This window comes from Canis aureus, chromosome 20 (assembly GCF_053574225.1).
Source record: "Canis aureus isolate CA01 chromosome 20, VMU_Caureus_v.1.0, whole genome shotgun sequence".
In the NCBI taxonomy this organism is placed as follows: Eukaryota; Metazoa; Chordata; class Mammalia; order Carnivora; family Canidae; genus Canis; species Canis aureus.
The window spans coordinates 11,084,931-11,108,135 of record NC_135630.1 but is presented as its reverse complement, the minus strand read 5'-3'; the positions used below and the strand labels follow the sequence as shown (position 1 = coordinate 11,108,135).

The window sequence follows — 23,205 nt, the reverse complement described above, 5'->3', positions numbered from 1 at the left end:
CTGTGATCCTTGGGGTTGGCTCCAGCTACTGGTTTCTTTTCCGGGCTCTGTGTCCTTCCTCAGCCCAGATTTCGATGTAGGCTATTTGACAGCCTTCTTTCTTTTCCCAGGTTTTGTGTGATCTTTTAGAAAAATACATATTTTTAACATTAGAGAATAAATCCACATCTAAGTGGCCCCATGCAGTTCAAAGCCATGTTGTTCAAGGGTCAAATATAGTTTTGCATAGCACTGAAAAATCATATCCTTTCGCATTAGTTACATTACCTTCAATTTGACATTTATTTGTCTCTAATTGCTTTCTGGACACTAAAATTGCAATCAATTCTACTAACTGAAATGATTATAATAAAAATGTCACATTAGGTGAAATTCATCTTTGTAGCTCAGCCATTTGCTATATTTACCCCTCCAGTTTGCCGAAGAGAAAACCAGGTGCTTTGTGATTTCAGAACGTTGGTAACTTTCAGTCTTTCCTCCACCATGCTGCCAAATGGTTTCTCATTTGACTTACCGCAACCCCTGTACCCCTTATCTGTGGTTTCCCGTTCCAGTTTCAGTTAGCTGCAATCAGCCAGTCTGGAAGCAGATGATCCTCCTTCTGAAGTGTCATCAGAGGGTCCATAGCAGCCTAACACCCTATCACAATGTCTCCGACATTCACCTCACTTCATCTTCTCCTGTAGGTGTTCTATTATTTCACATCATCACCAGAAGAAGGTAAGTCCAGTACAATGAGATATTTTGAGAGAAAGACGCTACATTCACATAACTTTTATGACAGTATATTATTATCATTGTTCTATCTCATTAGTTATTGTTGCTAATTTCTTGCTGTGCCTAATTTATAACTAAGCTTTATCAGGTATATATGCATAGGGGGAAAAAAACCCGTATATATAGGGTTCCATACTCTCTGTGATTTCAGGTAACCACTGAGAGCCTTAGAACATATCCCTGTATGCAGAGGGGAGGACTATTGGATTTCTCATCATACCTTTCCAAAAAATAAATACCCCAAAGCTCCCTGCTTTCGGTGCCTTGATTACTTTCACTCTTCCATGATACACTCCGAAATTGTTTGTGGCTTGAATCGCCTTCCATCATGCCATTAAGAAAACTCCATAATCTTCCTACTTTTAATTATCTTGAGAGAATTGCTATTCAGTAGACACTGATATTTTACTGTAGCTTGGAATACCAAGACTCTCTCTTTGCAGACTTGTCTCTACCACTCATACATACTCTGTCCTACATCTAATTTCTTTCTTAGTGGTACTAATTCCTCTTATGCTGTAAGAAGTATATCATTTCTCCTTACAATTGTTTGTAAAATATTCTTGTCTCTCTAATTGCTGATATAACCATTTCTTTCTGTTGTCCCCCCTCTCATCAAGTTGTTGGCACATACTCCCCTAATATTTATAGCTTATGCAGATTTTAGCTATATCACTTCCTAGAATCTTCTCTCAGGTCAACAATCATTGTGATGTTTTCAAGATTGATAAATACGTTTCTGCCTTTAAGTTTCCTGAATCTATCCCTGTCATGTATTTTTAAGGAAAAAATCCAGTAGTGCATGGAAATACAGAAGTCTGTTGTTTGAAGTAAATTATCCAAAATAATTTTTCCCATTCTTAAATGGAACTTATTTGGCAAATGCATCCTTCTTATACCTTTATTTGATGAGGTAAAATAATATATGAGATCAGTAATCAACATGAGAAGGGCAGTATGGTTACTGTTTAAAGCACAGATTCTGGGCCAGGCTGCTTGGATTGAATTCTAGATAGGTACCACCTTCTAACCATGAGACTTTAAAAAAGTTACTTAACCTCTCTCTTCTTCAATCTTGCACTCTGGAAGATAAGGGTATTAGGACTGTTGAAAGTATTACATGGAATAAATACAGATAAAGCCCATCTTACAATGTCTTCTTGTTACAATTGTTTTGTAAGTGTTAACTATTTTAAGCTAATACAAGAGTGATGTGTGTTAATTTGATATGCCTTACACACTGCCATAATGCTTTGATGACTGAGACCAAAATGAGAAATCACCAGAGAGGAAATTTAGACAAATCATCATTCAATGTTAGTCAATATAAGGAATTACTGAACTGAAAGCCATGAGATGATGAAAGAATTTCCTCTTAGAATAAGAAGAAATTGTCATTAGTGAACAGGAAATAGACCGAAATGTTCCTATTATTTGTAATAGCAAGAGATCTATCTTTTCAGATGCTGTGTGAAAGAAGTAGTCGCCACTCAGAAAGGAATTGCCTTTCTATTTCTTCCTTTAATCCATTGTCCAAAAGTTCACTCATTTATAGTCCCTTGAAGAAGCGGTAGACATTGAAATCAAAGCTGACTCCTACTTTCTGCAGGCAACAGAACCAGACTGAAGAAAATACACTGGTATTCTATGGACTCCTGAGTCAGCAAAATCTATGATACAATGAGGATCTGAGCAGACTGGACTTATTTCTTCTTATGAGATTAGAGAGAATGATGAGTTTGAGGATGAATGAATGCCTATGTCGGTAAGTTAGTCTCCAAAGGCCTAGGGCCACTAATAGATACTTAAAAATATTAAATAAATAGCATTTTTTTCTCCTAGGCCACTAATATGAGATACTTCAAAATATTAAATAGATAACATTTTTTTCTCCATAAAAGAAATGTATTTGCTATCCTTCTTTGACTAAGTTTAAGCCATGTGATTTATTACACTGAAGAAGAGAAAGCAATTGAAAATATAGCGAAAAAGCATTAAAATAGATTGTCAACAATACCCATTTAATAGGAAAGAAAAGTAAATGTTTTTTTTTTGATGTTGTTGTTTCCAGAACAAAGGTAGGAAAAGTGGAGGAGAGAGGGAAAAGTACAACAAATTATTTTACTGTTGTTCTTAAGGCTGAATCAATAGAAGGTGAGTATTCAGTGAAAAAAAAAATCTCCTATAGGATGCAAGAGGGAATTCATAACTAACGGATGTTTAGTATACTGCTATGCATTTTGGTCTCTGGCAGGAGACTGTTATTAAGTCAAAAACAATGGCTTAACTGCTACACTTTCAAAAATAGAGCAACGTGTTTTTAGATAAATGGAAGCTAGAGTTTTTCTGTTCAGCTTTCCTATCACTTTGAAAGGATACAAACATTCCTGCTTATCCCCACTGTGAGCCAGAGGGCCCACCATTTGGTCCTGCAGATGGTGATAGGTTAATTTACCAGGAACTGATTGGGAAAGCATTCAAGGAAAGCATTCAAGCTTCAGAAAGAACCTTGGTTCTTTCTCACATGGTGCTGAGTCACTTGAAGGCAAACCCCAGAACTATGATAGTTCGGAGAGCATAGAACACTTCTTTCTTTTTTATAATAAATTTAATTTTTATTGGTGTTCAATTTGCCAACATACAGAATAACACCCAGTGCTCATCCCGTCAAGTGCCCGCCTCAGTGCCCGCCACCCAGCCACCCCCACCCCCCGCCCTCCTCCCCTTCCACCACCCCTAGTTTGTTTCCCAGAGTTGAGTCTTCATGTTCTGTCTCCCTTTCTGATATTTCCTACCCATTTCTTCTCCCTTCCCTTCTATTCCCTTTCATTATTATTTATATTCCCCAAATGAATGAGAACATATAATGTTTGTCCTTCTCTGATTGACTTATTTCACTCAGCATAATACCCTCCGGTTCCATCCACGTCGAAGCAAACATGTATGGATGCCCTGTGACCAGGTGTCTGAGGGATGGAGATCAAGGTGAGTGAAAGCCTCAAGGTTAGCAGAATGATTAATTCAATCAGCCACCATGATGACACCTAAGATACTCTGCAAGCACAGAAAACATGGGAACCAATTAGTAAAAAGGGAAACAGCTCTGATTAAGAATTAAAACTAATAAATATCAGGATGGCAAAAAGGCAACTTTATTCTAGGCAGCCTGGCTAAAGTCTTACAGATCTATGCTTCACTTTCGGTTGAAAGTAGCCATATAGATGTAGATTAAGGTTGCCAACTAAGACTTTTGATAATTTATTAGAAGGACAGTTAGCCTGTTGACTGTCCTTTCTGTTGCTTGGCATGTGGGCATTATAGATGGAATTAGAGGTACCTTCTTGTGACTCTAAAGTTAGAACCTCACAGTAATTATGGCAGAGGAGAAAGATAGATGTCTGGGTTCCTGAAGGACTACAGAGGTCCCATGCCAGCTGTGATCTGCTTTTTTCCAGAACTATCTCTGAACTGTCAATTTTTCAAATAGTTCTCTGTGGGAGGAAAAAATAATTTAAGCCAATATTATTGGTGTTTCTTGTTTCTTAAGTGATGCAAAATTTGGTATCTAAAACTATGATGCTTCATAAATGTGGAATTTGCTTAATGGAAAGGCTGTGAGGTAAATAATAAGGATCAACAATTATCAGTCGGAAATTTCATGTGGAAATCTGGTGACCCTTGGAATTCATTGACAGACTATTTGATCAAAGTTTCACCTTCGTTTTTTTTTTGTTTGTTTGTTTGTTTTGTTTTGCCTTGTGGTTCTTTTATTACTCAAAAAAAAAAAAAAAACCTTCTTTGTTTCATTAAGCTGATTCTGTGCTTATGCCTTCAACTCTTTCACAATGATTTTCTGCTTCTCAATAAGGAAAGCATGCTTGGTTCTGTCATGAATATATTTAGCACACATGGAACCATCATAGACGCTACTGACATTTTTTTTTTTATTATTTTAGACAACCCTTTAAGAACTGTAGGTCTCACAGCATGAACTCCTCAAAGTCATCCAGGGCACATGCACATGAGGATTTTGGTGCTTTCCCAACTTTATACATTTTTGGTATAAATGTAAGCAATTCTATTACCACGGGTTTGAGACAGCCTAGTTTTTGTTACACTCTGTATTGTAGGACAGCCTATGATGGTATGTCCAAAGCTGGACCATTCTGAATGCCTATGGATTTTGTCCTGAGAGGAGGCGCCTTCCTTATTTTGAATAGCAGACTGAATCATCAGGATGCAGCACTAAGATGCATGTAAGAAAAGATTCATGGGATGCCTGGGTGGCTCAGTGGTTGGCTTGGGTCATAATCCCTCAAGGAGCCTGCTTCTCCTCCTGCCTATGTCTCTGCCTCTCTCTCTCTGTCTCTCATGAATAAATAAAATCTGAAAAAAAAAAAAAAGATTCAGAGTATTGGTGCATATTGAGTATTTGTTCTGTGTTTAGCAAACTTCTATAAAACAGAGAAGTCAGAGTACAGCTAGTCACTTTCTAAGGTAAGGGAAATTATAACACTCTTAAGGGACTCCTTTATATTATTAAGGGAGACAAAGTTGAGAGAGTCAACCCTCGAGTATTGCAGGGTTGAAGAACCGAATGTTTCTTTTCTCCAGTCTGAAATGATTAGCAACGGTTACAAGACAGGAGCCTAACCGGGAGATAAAGTGACATGGCACATGGTAGCTATTTTTTTTTTTTTAAAGACTTTATTTATTTGACAGAGAAAGTTCGCAAGCGTTGTGGGGGGAGGGGGGATGGTGGACAGGAGGCAGAGGGAGAAGTCTCCTTCCCAAGGCGGCCCTCTGCCCTCATGAAGGAGGGGCCTGATGCGGGGCTCAATCCCAGGACTCTGGGATCATGACTGAGCCAAAGGCAGACGCTGAACCAACTGAGCCACCCAGGCGCCCAGGTTGTTCAAATGCTGGATATTTAAAGAAGATTTAACTGATCATTTTAAAGGCAAAAATGTTTCATTACAACTACTGTGTGACTGCCTGGAGAGCAAAGTTAGACCCAATTACCCCTGGAATCTCCAAGATTCCCTGAGCTTTGCCTGGTAAAATAAAGACATAATAAATAAATAAATAAATAAATAAATAAATAAATAAATAAATTTCCATTTTTATTTAAATATTCGATATTTATATATATATAATAGGTAAACTACTAAAAGGGCATATAAATATTTGTATTTGATAAAGATACAGCATAGGAGGTAGAATGAAAAATATTTAAACTATGGCTCAAACACACCATTTAAGTGTATAGGATTGGCCAGTTACCACTTTAGTGTGCATTTTAAATGTGTTGTCTGCTACACCATGTCGAATTACCATGATCTGTGGTTTAATCTTGGCAATACTCTACCTTCAGTAAGTGTTACGTATTATTTATTTTGAGATATTTCAGGCATGAGAAAGAGAATTATATAAGTAATCATATTATATATGATATATGTTATATACATGTTATACACGTTATGATAAAAAATATATTATTATAAAATAATATAAACAATGGGTAACCACTGCTCAGACTAAGAAAAAAACTTCTATAAGCACAGTTGAAATCACAGTTCACATTCATCCCCCTCACTACCCACTCCTGTCAGAGCTAACCATAATCCTTAATTAATTTTTAAATTATTTTCATCTATATTATACATTTGCTACTTATTTACATGTCTCTAAATAATTTTCCATATAAATAATACCCTACACTTAAGCCTTCCTGAAAATTCTCTTACTCAACTTCATATGCTTTAGGTTTATCCAATTTAATAACTGCGAATCAAGTTCACCATTTTCACTACTAGGTAGATTTCCACTCGATGACTTTACCAAATGCACTAGTTTGGGATTTTATTATTGCTAATGTTGTTTTGCTCTAGCAAAAACTTCTGACACAAATGCTATTCCTATGTTGTTTTTTTTTTTTTCTTGTACACTTGTGGAGAGTTTCTTTATGTTATATACTTTGAGCCATAGAGTGTGGGGGTCACAGGGTATGCACGTATTTAACTCAATAAGAATTTCCAAATTGTTCCCCAAGATGGCTGTAAAAACTTCCACTTCACCAGCAATAATAGATAGGATTTTCTATTTCTCTATGTCCTTCCCAAGACTGTTTTTCTTAAACATTTAAATTCCTGTCTAGTTTAGGGGCATGACAGGTAGTTAATTGTGGTCGAATTTTTCTTATCCATAACTTCTGATGAAGTTGAAAATCTTTTCACATATTTATAGGTTCTATAGCCCGCTCAAGAAAGTGAGTTTGTACATTTTGCCATTTCTGCAATTTAACATTTTTCCATCTTATTTTTTATTGATAGGAGAGTATTTTGAAGTTGTGATACTAATTCTCTGCAAGTTGCATGCATTTCAAAAATATTCTTCTAGCCTAGAACTTAGCTTTCAGTCTTTTTAATGCTATCTTCAGACCATGATTATCATATTTTTCTACATGTTTTCTGTTTTCAGATATATTAATAAATACTCCATACCCTACATGAAGTAGGAAGAATATTCATATTCTCTATTAATCTTTTTTGTTATCTTACATAGAACTATTTAATACCCAGAGATTTTATATATCACGCAAAGTAAAGATTCACTCTAAAATGGAAAACTACCTTTCACATGACTAGTTGACTCTTTTTTTTTCTTTCTTTTCTTTTCTTTTCTTTTCTTTTCTTTTCTTTTCTTTCTTTTTTTCTTTTCTTTTTCTTTTTTCTTTTCTTTTTTAAAGTTTCATTTATTTCTTAGAGAGAGATAGAAAGTGTGCAGAAGGAAGAGGGACAGAAGAGAGAGAAAATCCTCAAGCAGAGGATTTAAGCAATATATGCAATCCTCAAGCATATATTTATGCTTTTAAATAAATTGTTATATAGTATTCAAATGAATGATGAGAATATATTTGCTGTTAGAATCATGTGCACTGATAAATATTATAAAAAGAATACCTTTAATAAATATTACTGGCTCCAGAATTTAAAAAATGCACTTAAATGCACTTGTTTTCAAGTGCATTTCTATATACATCATATTGTAAATTTATTTTAAAAGTATGTTTTCTTATTCTTTTTTTATATAGTGAATAGGGGTATAATTAATGGCAAATGATTTTTGTAGCCAAGGAACCAACTTAAAATCTTATCTACTCTACTAATATATTAGTATATTATCATTATGTCTTCTTCAGTCCCTGTAATAGTTCTTATCTTTGTCTTCCTGAATTGACTAAGGCCTCAGATATAATGTTGAGTGTGGTAGGAAGAGATATTTGTTCCCATTCTTTACTTTTAAAGAATATGCTTCAAGGTTTCACCATTAAATACTATGTTGTTCTTTATTAGCTTTGCAAAGTGTCCTACTATCTTTAGTTTGCCATATGCTTTCATGATAAATGGGTATTGATTGTCAGTAAAGGACTTTTCAGCAACATACCTAATTATACATTTTTCTCTAATTTTATTTAATTTTTTTCTTTTTTATTATTTTTTAATTTAAATTCAATTTGGCAACATATACTATAATACCCAGTGCTCATCATATTGTGTGGCCTTCTTAATTCCTGTTACCCAGTTACCCCCCAACCTTTAATTTTAAATAAGGAAAATTATATAGGTAGATTATTTAATAGATCATCCATCCTTGCATGCTGGGATGAACTGTACTTGATCAGAATATACTATATTTAATATATTGCTCGGTTAATTTTTCTAAAATTTATGGGATGCTTCCCTTTGTTCATACTAGCATTAACCCTATGATGACCACAGCACTTTCTGCCAAAAAAAAAATGAAAAAAGAAAAAAAAAAGAAAAATTTGGGAACACACAGTATATAAAGTTTTCAAGGTGTTTTACATGGCTCTCACTTAAATTTCATAACAGCTTTATAAGGGAGGTGGTCTTTAGGACTCACTTTCAGCTAAAATTTAAGGAGGCAAAATAACTTTCTCAAGAACTAAAATTGATTAAAGAGAAGGGCAACCTTTGGAAAGACTCAATTGTGTTATCTATTAGGAACTTCTTTTGTTTTAGGCCTATTGAAATGTTATATTATTCAAAAAGTCTTTATATGTACCTAAACATTTTTTTATCCTTTCTGTGTTTGCCTTTCTTCTTCTTTTCCTTCTTATTTTTCTTCTTTTAGATTTTACTTATTTATTTTAGAGAGAGAGAGAGCAAGAGCAGCACAGGAGAGAGAGGGAGAGGGAGAGTCTTAAGTGGAACTGTGCTTAGTGTGGAGCCTGACATGGGGCTCTATCCCATGACCCTGAGATCACAACCCAAGCCCAAACCTGATTTGGTCGCTTAATTGACTGCACCACCCAGGGGCCCCTGCTGTCCATATTCTGAAAATTATGCCTCTAAAACTTACCCATTCCCTTCATTTTGCTTTGTAAAACAACTAAATGTGTACTTATGCATTTAGCTTGAATGTAAGCTCCAGAAAGAATGTCATTAACTGTCCCTTATCTGTTTTTTGAAACTGAATGAGTGCTTTGCATGTTGCTTTGTAAAGATATAATGATTACCAAACATATATTTTTGCAGTGAATTGAATTATTCTTCCTTGAAGCTAGAGTTTATATTTTGGAGAAGTTGTTGATTTTTCTTGTACTGTATAAGAGAGAAAATTCCCTTGAGTAGTGAAGGAGAAAATTAGTTTAGAAGAGAAACAAAGTAATTAACATAGGATATAAAACAAGCAATAAAGACAGCCTGAATATAACAAACATAATGAAATTAAAATGGCATTAAGGGAAATATCAAAGTCATAAGAATCAAAAATGGTAAACTAAAATTGCAAATTTATTAAATTGTATATAATCAACATTCTAAAAATAATATCTTACAAAGTATTTCTGCAGGCTCCGTTGGGTAAACTTACCAGAAAGTGAGATAATTCAAGATCCCAAGAAAAAGGAATGAGAAAACCAAAGGGAAAATGCAGTACTTTCTCAGCCCAGGGAAATGACTGTGAAGACCACAGGAAAGAGAGAAAGGAAATAGACATAGAAGCATCAGAATCTCTCTCATTTCTGTTGACTAGTTCCATTTTATTATACAAAATCTTTTTTTTTATTACTGTTTCTTTGCAAACAACTGCAACTTGGAAATCACAGTATAAGAAATAAAGTGTTTCCCCATCTCCCTTCTTATATTGTTTTTCATTTTTATCTTAATAAAATGAGTAATGCTGTGCAATTATAATTCAGATTGTATTTATTGTTGCTTTTTATGAAGATAAGCATCTATTAAGAGTTTACATTTGAGGCACAATTGGATCACAATGCCCACATGTCATTTATTTCATTTACCTTTTTTTTTTAATTTTTATTTATTTATGATAGTCACAGAGAGAGAGAGAGAGAGAGAGAGAGGCAGAGACACAGGCAGAGGGAGAAGCAGGCTCCATGCACCGGGAACCTGACGTGGGATTCGATCCCGGGTCTCCAGGATCGTACTCTGGGCCAAAGGCAGGCGCCAAACCGCTGCGCCACCCAGGGATCCCTCATTTACCTTTTTTAAAGATACATTCACATCCTTAATTATATAACAGCGTATTTTTTTGTATATTCATATTTCCCTTTGGAGGGAAAAATATATATAAAAACATGGAGGCAGATATCAACATAAACACAGACCTCATAACCATGGAGAGAAGTTGGATGAGGCATTTTTGAGAACAACAAAATACAAAATCACAGTACTAATTACAATTACAAAAGCATTATGGAGAAAATAAAGTTCAGTTGCAAATTTCAGAGACTGTTTCATAATCTGCATGTTAAAAGATCTATCAAAAAAATCTATCAAATTAGAAAAGCTAGAAGTCGGGTGGGACATGCCTATGAGCAAACATGTAACTTATAATGGTAGCTAAAATTGATATGCTATCAAATGTTAAAAATATATCCAAAATAGCTATTTCATAGAAGTGAGAACCTGAATATATTGGTCAGGTGATAAGAGGTTTTAAAAATTGAGAAACTAGTGTGATGTCATTTCTGCTGCATTATCAATTCTTAGGATGCAACCCACCTTGAGTAGGTGACTGCAACCTTAGTTGGAAATAGTCTTTGCAAGTGTATTCACGTTAAGACGAGGTCATATAGGTATAGGGAAGGCTCTATTCCAATGACTGGCGTCCTCGTAAGAGAAGGGTTATTTGAACACACAGACATTGGGAGAATGTCATGTGACAAAGGACACAAAGACTGGAGTGAAGCAGCTGTGAAGGAACACAAGGATTGCCCCAAAGCACCAGAAGCTGGGAAAGGAGCAAGGAACAGATTCTCCCTCATAGCCTCTAGAAGGAATCAAGTCTGCAACTGCCTTGATTTCAGACTTCTAACCTCCATTAACTGTGAGATAACTATTTCTGTTGTTTTAAATCACCCCGCTCATAATCATTTGTTATGGCAGCTGTAGGAAACTAAGTCAGATCCCTATCTCACATCCTATGTGAAAATTAATTCCAAGTTGCTTTTTTATTTTAAAATAATGTCTTTTTTATTTTAAAATAAACAGATTTTTGACCAGAAGTTACAAAGAAATACATAGGGAGATCCTGTGCACCCCTTTATCCAGCTTCTCCTTCTTCTAATATCTTGCTAAATTGAGTACAGCAACAAAACTAGGAAATTGATATTGGCACAATCCATAGATCTCATTCAGAACTCATCAATTATACATGGACTCATTTGTGTTTGTTTGTGTGTGTGTGTGTGTGCATTTAGCTCTGCACAATTTTATCACAAGTGTAGCTTTGTATACCCCCACAATCAAGATCTGTATCATCACAAATCTCCTTCAAGCTACACTTTTATAGCCACACCCAGGCCTATTTCTTTCCCTAAGCTCTGGTAACCACTAACCAGTTCTCCATCTCTATAATTAGGTTATTTAATGAGTGTCACATAAATGAAGTCATGCACTATGTATCCTTTTGATATTGGCTTTTTCACCCCACATAATTTTCTTGAGGCTTATTAAAGTTGTAGTATATGTCAATAGTTTGTTTCTTTTTATTGCCAAATAGAATTCTGTGGTGTGGATATACCATAGTTATTGAACCATTCATTCAATGAAGAGCATTTGGGGAATTTCAAGTTTCAAATTATTAAAAATGAGCCGGCTATGAACATTTATGACAAGACTCTGGTTGAAAGTATATTTTCCTTTCTCTGAAATAAATCCCCAGAAGGGAAATAGCTGGGTCATATGTTAAGTCAATTTTTGGTTATAAAATATACTGTTCAACTATTTCTCAGAGGAGCTGGCCCACTCTAAATTCTCATTTATGAGTGATCAAATTTCTCCACATTCTTACCAGCATTTAGTGTTATCACTGTTTTTTTATTTTAGCCATTCTGATTGGTATATAGTAGCACATTATTGTGGTTTTAATTTACATTTTCCTGGTAATGAATTTGAATATATTTTCATGTGCTAATTTACCATCTGTATGTCTTTTTTATTAAAATGCCTATGCAAATCTTTCACCCATTTTCTAATTGTATTGTTTTTTCAGTGTTGAGTTTTGAGAATTCTTTACATGGTAGATATATAAGTTGTTTGTTGAGTATAAAACTAACAAAAGTATTCAACAAGTCTGCAGCTTGACTTCTGACAATACCACAGTCTTGATTAGTGTAGAATGAATATGGTAGTCTCTTCAAATATTAAGTCTTTCATCACCATTTGATAGTTTTTAGCATACAATCTCGGGTAGATTTTTTTTAGGTTTCTACACAATTATTTTCTTCGGTAGAATTGGGAATGATATTGAATTTTTTATTTTGTTTTCCCACTGTTTATTGTATGTATGTAGAAATGCAATTGGCTTTCATGTAATGATTTGAATCAAATGACTCAGTTCTAGTTTTTTTTTTTTTAATTTATTTTCTGTAGATTCCTTGGGATTTTCTACATACACAATCATATTATCTGCAAGCAGTTTTATTCTCTTTTCCTCTTTTTCCAATTTGTTTTCCTTGTATTTCTTATTTTTTTTCTTATTGCAGTGGCTAGAAGTTCTGGGATTATGTGAATAAGAGTGCTAAAAGCAGAGATCCTTGCTCTGTTCCTAATTCTGGAGAGGAATCATTTATTTTTTCATCATTAAGCATGAAGTTAGCTCTAGATTTTTTTTTTATGATATTAAGGAAGTTCTCCTCCATTCTTAATGCACTAAGAGTTTTTAAACCATGAACGAATATTGAACTTTGTCAAATGCTTTTCTGTGTCAATTGATATCATGCCTTTCTCTTTTTAATCTGTTTATATGGTGTACTGCATTGTTGATTTTCAAGTACTGAACCACCCTTCCATACTCAAAATAAGTGTCACTCATCATGGTGTATTTTTATATTCAAATAAATTATTTATATACATATATTTAAAAGTTATTCAAAGTTAAAAGTTTTGAAAATTATATATTTATGGAAATATATAAAAGTCACATTTGATTTTTGATTTGCTAAATTTTTGTTGAGAATTTTGCATCTATATTCATAAATGGTATTGGGACCATATCAGCTCCCTCTTGAAAGAAAGCAAGATGACTGTGAGTGAATATTTAGGGTGCCTCACTAAGCTGGCAGGGTGGAGCAGTGGGGAAGAGGTGGTGGTGATTTCCATTACTTAGATTGTTGAAATGAAAGAAGGAAAAATCACTAGGGGAGAAATAAGAAACCAATGTATGTAATATTGGACGTCTTATTTTTTATCTTGAGGAGTAAACAAATGGAGATTTATTTTTTAATAATGTTATGAATTATTTAGGTTTCTTGGAGTTCTAAAACTTTGGGTCATTGCTTTAAATATTTTAATTAATTTAAGACATAGAAAGGAGAAATTAAAGTAAGAAATTAAAAATCCTCCACCCAAATTAGCTCAATTATTGAAACGTTTATTAGTTATCTTTTCAAATTTCTTTAGAACCATATATACAGTGATTAGGTATTACTCAGATTATATTTAAGCTACTATGCAATATTTTCCCATGATACTCCTTTTGATAAACAGTAAGGCAATATTTCAGCTGTCAAAAATATAGATTTGTGTTGAAATTACAATTTTCAGTGTAGCTCCTCAAGCAACTTATAAGAAAAATATCTTAAATACACCTCCAATGAATATCAAAACAATTTAATGATTCTATAATTTAGAAGGTAAAGTACAACCTGAGACATACATTTCAAAAAGAAATATGTCAATTCAGAGTAGTCAGACTCAAATAACTTTTTGTCAGAAGTCATTAAATTTAATTATCATGGCTTAACACTTGAATTGCACTTACCTGAACCATTTTTAATGAAAAATTGAAAAAAAAATAGTTACCATAAATAACTTACTCTCATCTACTTTTATTCCCCATGCCAAGTAGTAATTCTGGTATTTAATTATATGTACGAACAATATTTTCACAAAATCTAATGCTGATATGTAAACATCAGTTAGACGATATTTGTAAAACTTTAGATGTTAATTTATAATTTTATGCTCTACAAATGTTTGCATAAATAATAGATTGGAGTGTTGCTGTTTCCATGATCTTTGTTTAATTAGAAACACTCTTGGCAATTCAACATAATAGGAGGAAAAAAATGACAGATAATTTCTTCTTTGCATTAAATGTAATTATATAAGCTGTCTAGAAAGTAAATTTTCAAAAATCTTCCTATGACACTGTAGATTTTCTGTACCATATAACAAGAAATGACTGTGTTTAATTTTGTTATAAAATATTCATAATTCATTTTAATAGTTTCAGAAAGAGAAGACTACTGGTACTATTGAAGGGAGGTGTTAATAACATACAGACATTCCCTTCTGTCTCTCTCACACACACATACACACACACACAAATGAAATTTTCTTTCTTCTAGACATATACAGAAGAGAAATGGGAATGGAAATGGCCAATTTAGAATACTCATTATGAACCTATAAAGAAAACAGGGGTAAAATATGGTATTGAAATTTAGGATTAATTAAGTTCTCTCTTATAAACCTATGTGTACATTACCACACCCTACACATAGGTACAGACAATTTAGTAAGAGAATGAAAAGAAGGCCCTGCATCCTAACACAAAATCTTCCATAGAATGTAAATACATTCTCAGGGTACAAGTAGGGCAGTTCGTGGGCCTACACCCACCTCATATCAGAGTCCTCTATATTATAACACTATTTAACACCTGACGCTAGAGAAGGAGCTATCGGTTGCCAAGTTCTGTCTAGTAACATACAGCTTCCAGTCAAAATTGTTATTCTCACATTCTTAAAAAAATTAGATTTAAAAAAATGTAACTTTAAAAATCTGAAATTAGATTTTAAAAAGTCTGGCCAGAAAGAAAGGCCAGAATAAACAAAGAGAAAATCTATCTTCAAAGGCAAATAGTGTTATCATAAGGAGGTGTGTGTGTGTGTGTGTGTGTGTGTGATTAAGAATTTTCAGAGAGGGGCAGGCTGGGTGGCTCAGCAGTTTAGCGCTGGCTTCAGCCCAGGGTGTGATCCTGGAGACACAGGATCAAAGCCCACATGGGGCTCCCTGCTTCTCCCTCTGCCTCTCTCTGTCTCTCTCTGTCTCTCATGAATAAATAAATAAAATCTTAAAAAAAAAAAAAAGAATTTTCAGAGAATCTTAATATGTTCACGACTGCAGAAATTCTAAGATGCTAACAGTAGTACAGAGAATTGGGAAAGAAGAAGAGAGTATAAGGGAGCACTTTTGAAGAATGAAAACACCACAAAAATGTCCACAACAAAAAGGATATTCTATAAAAGGGCAAGAAACTCACTGAGCACTAGGTATCATAAATAAATAAATAATAAATAAATAAATAAATAAATAGTAAAGTCACTCAAAGGAAAATTAATTTAGAATGTAACACATTAAGGGTGAAAAGAATATTTAAACCTTTTCAGACAGAAGATGATAAAACAAGAGACAAATAGACCCCCAAGAAGCAAGCATCAGAATTGCCTCATACTTCTCACTAGGGAGTAGAGATGTTAAGAAACACAAGTGCAAGTTCTCAAAGCAGGAGAGAGAGAGAAGGGAATAAAATCTAGATTTCTTTTTTTTTTTTAAGATTTTATTTATTTATTATGAGAGACACACACAGAGAGAGAGAGAGGCAGAGAGACAGAGGGAAAAGCAGGCTTCAGCAGGGAGCTTGATGTGGGACTCAATCCTGGGACTCCAGGATCACGACCTAGGCCAAAGGCAGGCCCTAAACTGCTGAGCCACCCAAGAATCCCCTAGATTTCTATATCACATGAAATATTGAACATTTTTCATTAACAGAATATCACCGAACTTTTACTTGCATGAAAATGTCTTCTCAAGGAAATGATGTACATATTGACTTCAGAAAATGATAATAAAAACCAAGAACTAGATTTTTATTTTCTTATGGTCTTAATTCTCAACTTCCCTGCAGCAGTTGCTCTCCAACGTCAGCAGTAGGGAACCGTGGCATTGGCCAGTTAACGTAAAAAAAAAAAATTGGCTATGGGGACAAGTTGAAATTCTGTCAATTAAAACTATATGGTAAATTGACTTTTAGGAAATGACTCGCTTGTCATATAAAATATATTAAAACATATGGTTTTATTAACAAGCAAAACCAAATTCAATCCAAAAGTATCGCCATCAGGGAAATACAAATCAAAACTACAATGAGATACCACCTCACACCAGTGAGAATGGGGAAAATTAACAAGGCAGGAAACAACAAATGTTGGAGAAGATGCGGAGAAAAGGGAACCCTCCTGCACTGTTGGTGGGAATGTGACCTGGTGCAGCCACTCTGGAAAACTGTGTGGAGCTTCCTCAAACAGTTAAAAATATACCTGTCCTATGACCCAGCAATTGCACTGTTGGGGATTTACCCCAAAGATACAGATGCAATGAAACGCCGGGACACCTGCACCCCGATGTTTCTAGCAGCAATGGCCACGATAGCCAAACTGTGGAAGGAGCCTCGGTGTCCAACGAAAGATGAGTGGATAAAGAAGATGTGGTCTATGTATACAATGGAATATTCCTCAGCTATTAGAAATGACAAATACCCACCATTTGCTTCGACGTGGATGGAACTGGAGGGTATTATGCTGAGTGAAGTAAGCCAGTCGGAGAAGGACAAACATTATATGTTCTCATTCTTTGGGGAATATAAATAACAGTGAAAGGGAATATAAGGGAATGGGGAAGAAATGTGTGGGAAATATCAGAAAGGGAGACAGAACGTAAAGACTGCTAACTCTGGGAAACGAAGTAGGGGTGGTAGAAGGGGAGGAGGGCGGGGGGTGGGAGTGAATGGGTGACGGGCACTGGGTGTTATTCTGTATGTTAGTAAATTGAACACCAATAAAAAATAAATTAAAAAAAAAAAAGAACAAAAGTATCGGTTGTTGATTATAATGTTACAACATACAGTCATTGCCCAAAAAGATGTAAACAGAACATAAGAATGATTTTAAGAGTTAGAAGATGTAAAAATTAAAAATACATTTGATGTTTACACTAGGAATATTTAGTTTGGAAAGGCACTGCTCTATGACATTAAAAAACCTGAAGAACAGGTTCTCTCTCTCTCTCTCAAATAAATAAATAAAATCATTTTTTATATTAAATTATTTTTTATTAAAAAATTGTTTTAATAAGTAAATCTTAAAAAAAAATCCTGAAGAAAAACAAACAAAAAACACTAAAAAGCCTACACCTTAGGGTCTAAATTGAAAAACAGTTATATAATAATATTAATTAACTAATATTCATCGATTTCCAACTTTATGAGTCAAGCTACAGAGAAAACACAAGACTTTAATTCTGCATGACACAATAAAATATGCATATTTTATCATTTACAGTGAAAGTCAAGCATAGAGGCAATAACATGCTCATCTCACAAAAGGGAAATTCAAAAGATAATATTTACATGCATTAAACAAATTAGAGTTTTCAGCAGTTAAAAACAACTAACAAGGATAATCAATTGAAAAATTTGAAGGTGGTAAAATTACCAAGAACTGGTGAGAGAGTTGGAGGTGGAGAAATAATAGCTGATACATTACAGCCCAAAGACAACAAAATAATCTTCATCTGATGAATTAAACAATAGCAATATAAGTATACATGTTGTATTTGTAAAAGCAAGCACCAAAACAGCCATAAACAGGTACAATTAAAGCCCCAGTGAGTATAGTTGGCCATGCAGAAGGTTAATGCAAGAAATTGCTAATTTCTAACTCCATCAATAACATTTGCCTTTATTTTTAAAAAACTATGTGTACCACTTTGATATACTTTTTAGAAGTTAAGAATGGCCTAACTTTTAATGGTACTTTATTTACTGTAAGATAACCTTTGTTAAATTGGTGTTAAACTAAACTAATAGTTCTGATAATTTAAAAATTGCTAAATTTCATCCTTTACATTACTTTCAGAATTTTTGAGCTTTCTCGAAAATACTTTTGTTAATGTTTTAATACATCAAATATTACTTTTATGTTATAAAATGTAACTTATATTTTTCTGAAGTTAAAAATGTATAACTATATATACAGTTATATATATTTATGTATACAAATATATATAGTATATTTATAGCTATATGTTAAATATATATATATATATATATGTATATATATTTATCAGCAGTGCTATTCCAAACTAAATATTCCTAGATATAGGAATATTTTATATATATATAAAACGAATTCCACCTACAAATATTCTTCCTGGATTCTACGAATTTAGGTTCTGAACCTTAAAACCCCAGAAAATAGTAAGTCTGTTAATAATGGGAGTTAGCATTATTAATTAATTAAGTATGATGTGTCAGACACTATGGTAATGGCTTTGTATGCACCACCATCTCATTTATTAATCATAATAGCTTTCTCACTTAGGAATTCTTATGACCTCTGTTTTAAATAAAAAGAAATAGAGGTTAAAGAGGCAAAATAACTTGCTCAAGATCTATTCAGTTAATAAATATTTATTATACAGACCCTAAACCAAATGTTTGGTACCTATCAATGGAAAAAAAAAAAAAAAACAACACCAAAACCTTTGCTATCATGAGGCTTACATTCTATTGGGTGGTACAGTAATTTAAAAACTATACTATATGTTGGCAAATTAAATTTAAATTTAAAAATGTAAAAAAATAAATTTGGCCAAGAAGAAAAAATAAATAAAATTAAAAATAAGTCAAATAAATAAACTGTATAGTTTTTTTTATAAGATTGTAAATACTATGAAAAAATGTATAACATAAAGCTGATGAGTAGGGCAATTGCAATTTTAAATATGGTGGTCATGGCAGGCTATTGGGCACCAGAAACAGGTTTTTATCCAGGTTCAGTTCAGGTATCTCTTTTAAACTTTTTCTATCCAACAAAATTAACAACTTTAGATTCTATTCTATCATTGAACTTGGTTCTTATACTAAGGACCAAATATTTTTCAGAAAGATCCCTCTGATGGTCCTGTGGAAGATACACTAAACAATTAAAAAAAAAAAAAAAGGGAAGAAAACCGGTCACATAAGAGTCATTGTGCCACTGCTGCTAAAAAAAAAATGGCAAAGAAAGCTCCAAGATCAAATACCAAGTGCCAAAATGCCAAGCCCTTATGTAAAAGCTAAAAGTAATTGTCTGAATCTTCTACCTTTTGAATCTATTATTATGCCCAAAAAGGATGTTACAAATCATATTAATTTGCCTATCAAAGCTATAAGATCCATCAGCATTAAACCCCAGCCCAGACCTACCAATATCACAGGATCCAGAAACCAAAGTTGGAGACACCAAAACTTCCAGGCAAAAGACAGACTTAAGGATGAATTTCTTCTAACTTAAATCGTCAGCCTTCCAGCAATAGTCAACAACAGCATGAAACTGGATCCTCCACTACTGAAGAAGTGTCTAGAAAAACTGTGGGGTCACTTAATATATAGCCCCGAAAACTGCAAAGAAGCAGGTGGCAGATCAAGGAAATGTTAAATGTGCAGACTCTGTGGACAATAACCATGTTGAAAATGAATCATTGAATACTTTCTAAAAGAGATAAACACAAAGAGACTTGCCTAAAACTTTCCCAGACTGAAAGGAAGCCAAATCCTGAATTACAGACAATAGGTAAACCAAAGACTATCTCTTATAATCAAACCAAGAGCAGTTTGGCTCCTAAATAAGCCTTGGGCAAAATTTCAGGGAATAGTGCTATTCTGAAAGACAGAGTTAATAAAGAATTTGTTAGGGAACCACAAATTAGGATTCCACCACAAAAGCCACAGCAACTTTTGAGAGGAACAAATCTTGCAAGAACAGGAGAAAAATTCTCAAAGACAGTTCTTTCTCATTATGTTCAACCCCTTAGTAGGACTCTAAAATCAAAGAAACCAGTCATCAAGGACATAAAGGTTAATGGAGATAAATACAAAAGACCAAATGAAATTAAGTTACAGTCACACACTGCTACTGAACAAAATATAAAGCAATCCAAACCCTGGACATGCCCCAGTGTGTTTCAGGGAGGCTATAACAACAGACATTCAAACAAGAAGCAGGATCAAAAATCCACTAAATCTGTTTTAGGTCTCGGACATCTTGTGCACTGCAAAATACCAAAAGCCATAAGCTAAAGTCCTAATTTGATAGTTGGAAATTTTAGTTCAGTCATTCCAAGCACCCCTAACATAATAGCAAATGGCATTAGTGGGAATAAATCCAGTGGCAGCTATCAGCAAAAAGTTAGAATTATTTTCTCAACAAGACAGCTCCCAAACCTCAAGCTGGTAACCAAACTGTAAATGCAAAAAGAGTCCCATATAGGACAGAAAACTAATCCAAATATTAAGAAGATGATCACAGCAGAGGATAGAAGGAAACAACTAGAAGAACGGCAGAAATCTAAGGGGGAAACAATCTATAAAGGACCTCTTACGGAACTTAAAGAAAAAAGAAAAATAATAGAGAAAATTAATATTTCATCCTGGAAGAGAATGGAAAAGATGAAGAAAAGAAAGCACAACTTGACCTGTCCTATAAAACTCAAAACACTCTAACAGAATTGGAGCTCGTTGAAGGGGGTGTACTTTTTAATGGTATATTTACCATATTGTCCGGTGTTCCTGAGGCTGAAACATTTGCTAAATTCTAAATCTGCGACGCAAAGTTGTTGGCCAGTAAAGGCACCTTTGATGTTCCTGGGTGGGCTGTAGGAAGAGGGAAAACACTGATACAAGAGTTGGAAGAAGGCGTTCTTCATAATGGCAATACCCCAACAGAATAACAGAAGGAGTTACTTCGGCCTCTATAGTTGCAGAAATGAATATAACATCAATAGAAGAGTGGGCCAATAAGGCAGGATCTGAAACTTCTTGTCTTTCTCTAAAAGAAAAGAGTTTACACCAATACTTCAAATAATCAAGGCAGAGCAGGATAATCATCCTGGTATCAAATTACAAATCACCTCAACCCTAGAATAAGTGTAATGCCAAAAGTGCAAGACATGAAGCTCATCACTCCTATATGGCATTTGCAAGGACTGAATGAGGTGTGTCCCACTATCTAGAAGTGTTGGGAAGACATGACTTAGAAGTGGCTTCCCTTATTAAGATTAAGAGTAGGAGAAAGAGAGTATTATGTATTCCATAAAAATGAAGCTTTGCCTATAAACATTAGACTTTAAAATCTTTGAGCCATAATTTCTCAATGCCTTTAAAAAAAAAAGCATTTCAGAGCTTCCATGAAAAAAGAAAAAAACCCTTGTCTAGGCGACATGGAAAAAACTATGTAATGGACAGGGAGATTATGGGCTCTCAGGATTTAGTAATTCACTGGGTTTACTCTCAAATTTAATATCCTCACAGGACTGTCTTTGTTTTATTTGCTTAAGGCTATAGCTGGCCACAGTTTTATAGCATACATAATTTTTAAACTATTGAATATTAATTTACCCTACAGGTATGGTAAAAATTTTCACTTTTTTGATCTACTTTACTCTCAACATAGTTCTTTTTTTATATCAAAAATTGGTGCCACGTATGATAGACTTTCCTTCCTGCCTCTGCCTTAGCAGAGAAGGTGAGTCTTTCCAGTTGAGCTTAGAAGCTAAGCCTTCCCAGCTAGATGCCATGTGATGGTCTGGTCAAAAACCCTCATTTTACAGAGTTCATGCTAGCTGTGCTTTTGCTCACAGACCACAAATGACCCTTATGTGTGACTTGGACTTCTGTCACTGTGTCCCTGTAGGTGAGGGACAATTTGTGTCCTGTCTGTCCTAGGCCTCCTCTAATGAAACAGAGTTCTGAATTAGGGTAATCATCTAGCTTTTTATACCTAAATCTAATTTTGCATTTGTTTTTTGACAATGCTTTAAATAAAATCAAAGGGGGGAAGGGGAGAAGGACATTTGCTTATTCACTTCGATTCTGTGCTCTGCTGTGGGACACCTGACCTGAGAAGATGATACAAGCCCCAGAGGCTACTATAGGTTATCTTTCTTTCCTCTCAGGCAGCTGCTCTTGGAAAGGTAAAATCAGAATCATTATGTAAATATAATGTATAGATAAACCTAGTCAACGTATTTAAAATGTTTATATTTTAAATGTTTATATTTTAGCTTTGTTAATATTTAAATATTATCTAAAACAAATAAATTTTGTTCGATCCTTTAAAAAAATAGCATGCACTATTGTAGGATTTTAAGCCCGATGTTATGGCAACCCAGAGCAGGGAGCAATTACTAACCATGTTAGGAGATGAGTGACACATAGGGGTTGGTCTTCCAATGACAAATAGGAATTGCTTGGGTACTGAAGAGGAAAATGTCCATAGAACAGACAACGTGAGGCTTAAAAACAAGAACTAGATGACAACTTTGTTAAAATAAAAAATTAAATATAGCAGTAACACACACACATTAGTGCACAATTCACAAACTATAGGAATTTACCCCAAATTTTGCATGCATTTAACTTATTAGAGATGTGGCATCTATCAGTGAGCACATTTTCTAGTATTAACATAAACTTCTCTGATTCTTATTTGAAAAATTAGAATTTTGAATTTGGTAACTTTTAATGTTTCTTTCAGTTTCATGAGTCTTTGAAATATAAAACTAAAATTGTGTACAGATCTTCCTCTACTCACATTAGGGCTGTATTCTAATACACCCATGCATAGTAAGCGAAATCCTCCTAAGTCAAAATGGATTTAATACACCTAGCCTACTGAACATCATAACTGAACCTGGTCTACTATAACTGTGCTCAGAACACTTATTCACCTACAGTTGGGCAAAATAATCTAACGCAAAGCTTATTTTATTAACTAAGTATTGAATATTTCATCTAATTTATTAAATACTGTCCTGAAAGTGAAAAAGGATG

At 34.1% G+C, this 23,205-nt stretch overlaps 1 long non-coding RNA gene and 1 pseudogene across 10 annotated transcripts in view; one reads left to right on the top strand and one right to left on the bottom strand.

Moving 5' to 3' along the window:
• Window positions 1-23,205, bottom strand: part of LOC144291477 (uncharacterized) — a 352,892-nt gene that overhangs the window by 252,188 nt on the left and 77,499 nt on the right. The window lies entirely within an intron of this gene.
• Window positions 494-21,503, top strand: LOC144291335 (cytoskeleton-associated protein 2-like; annotated as a pseudogene).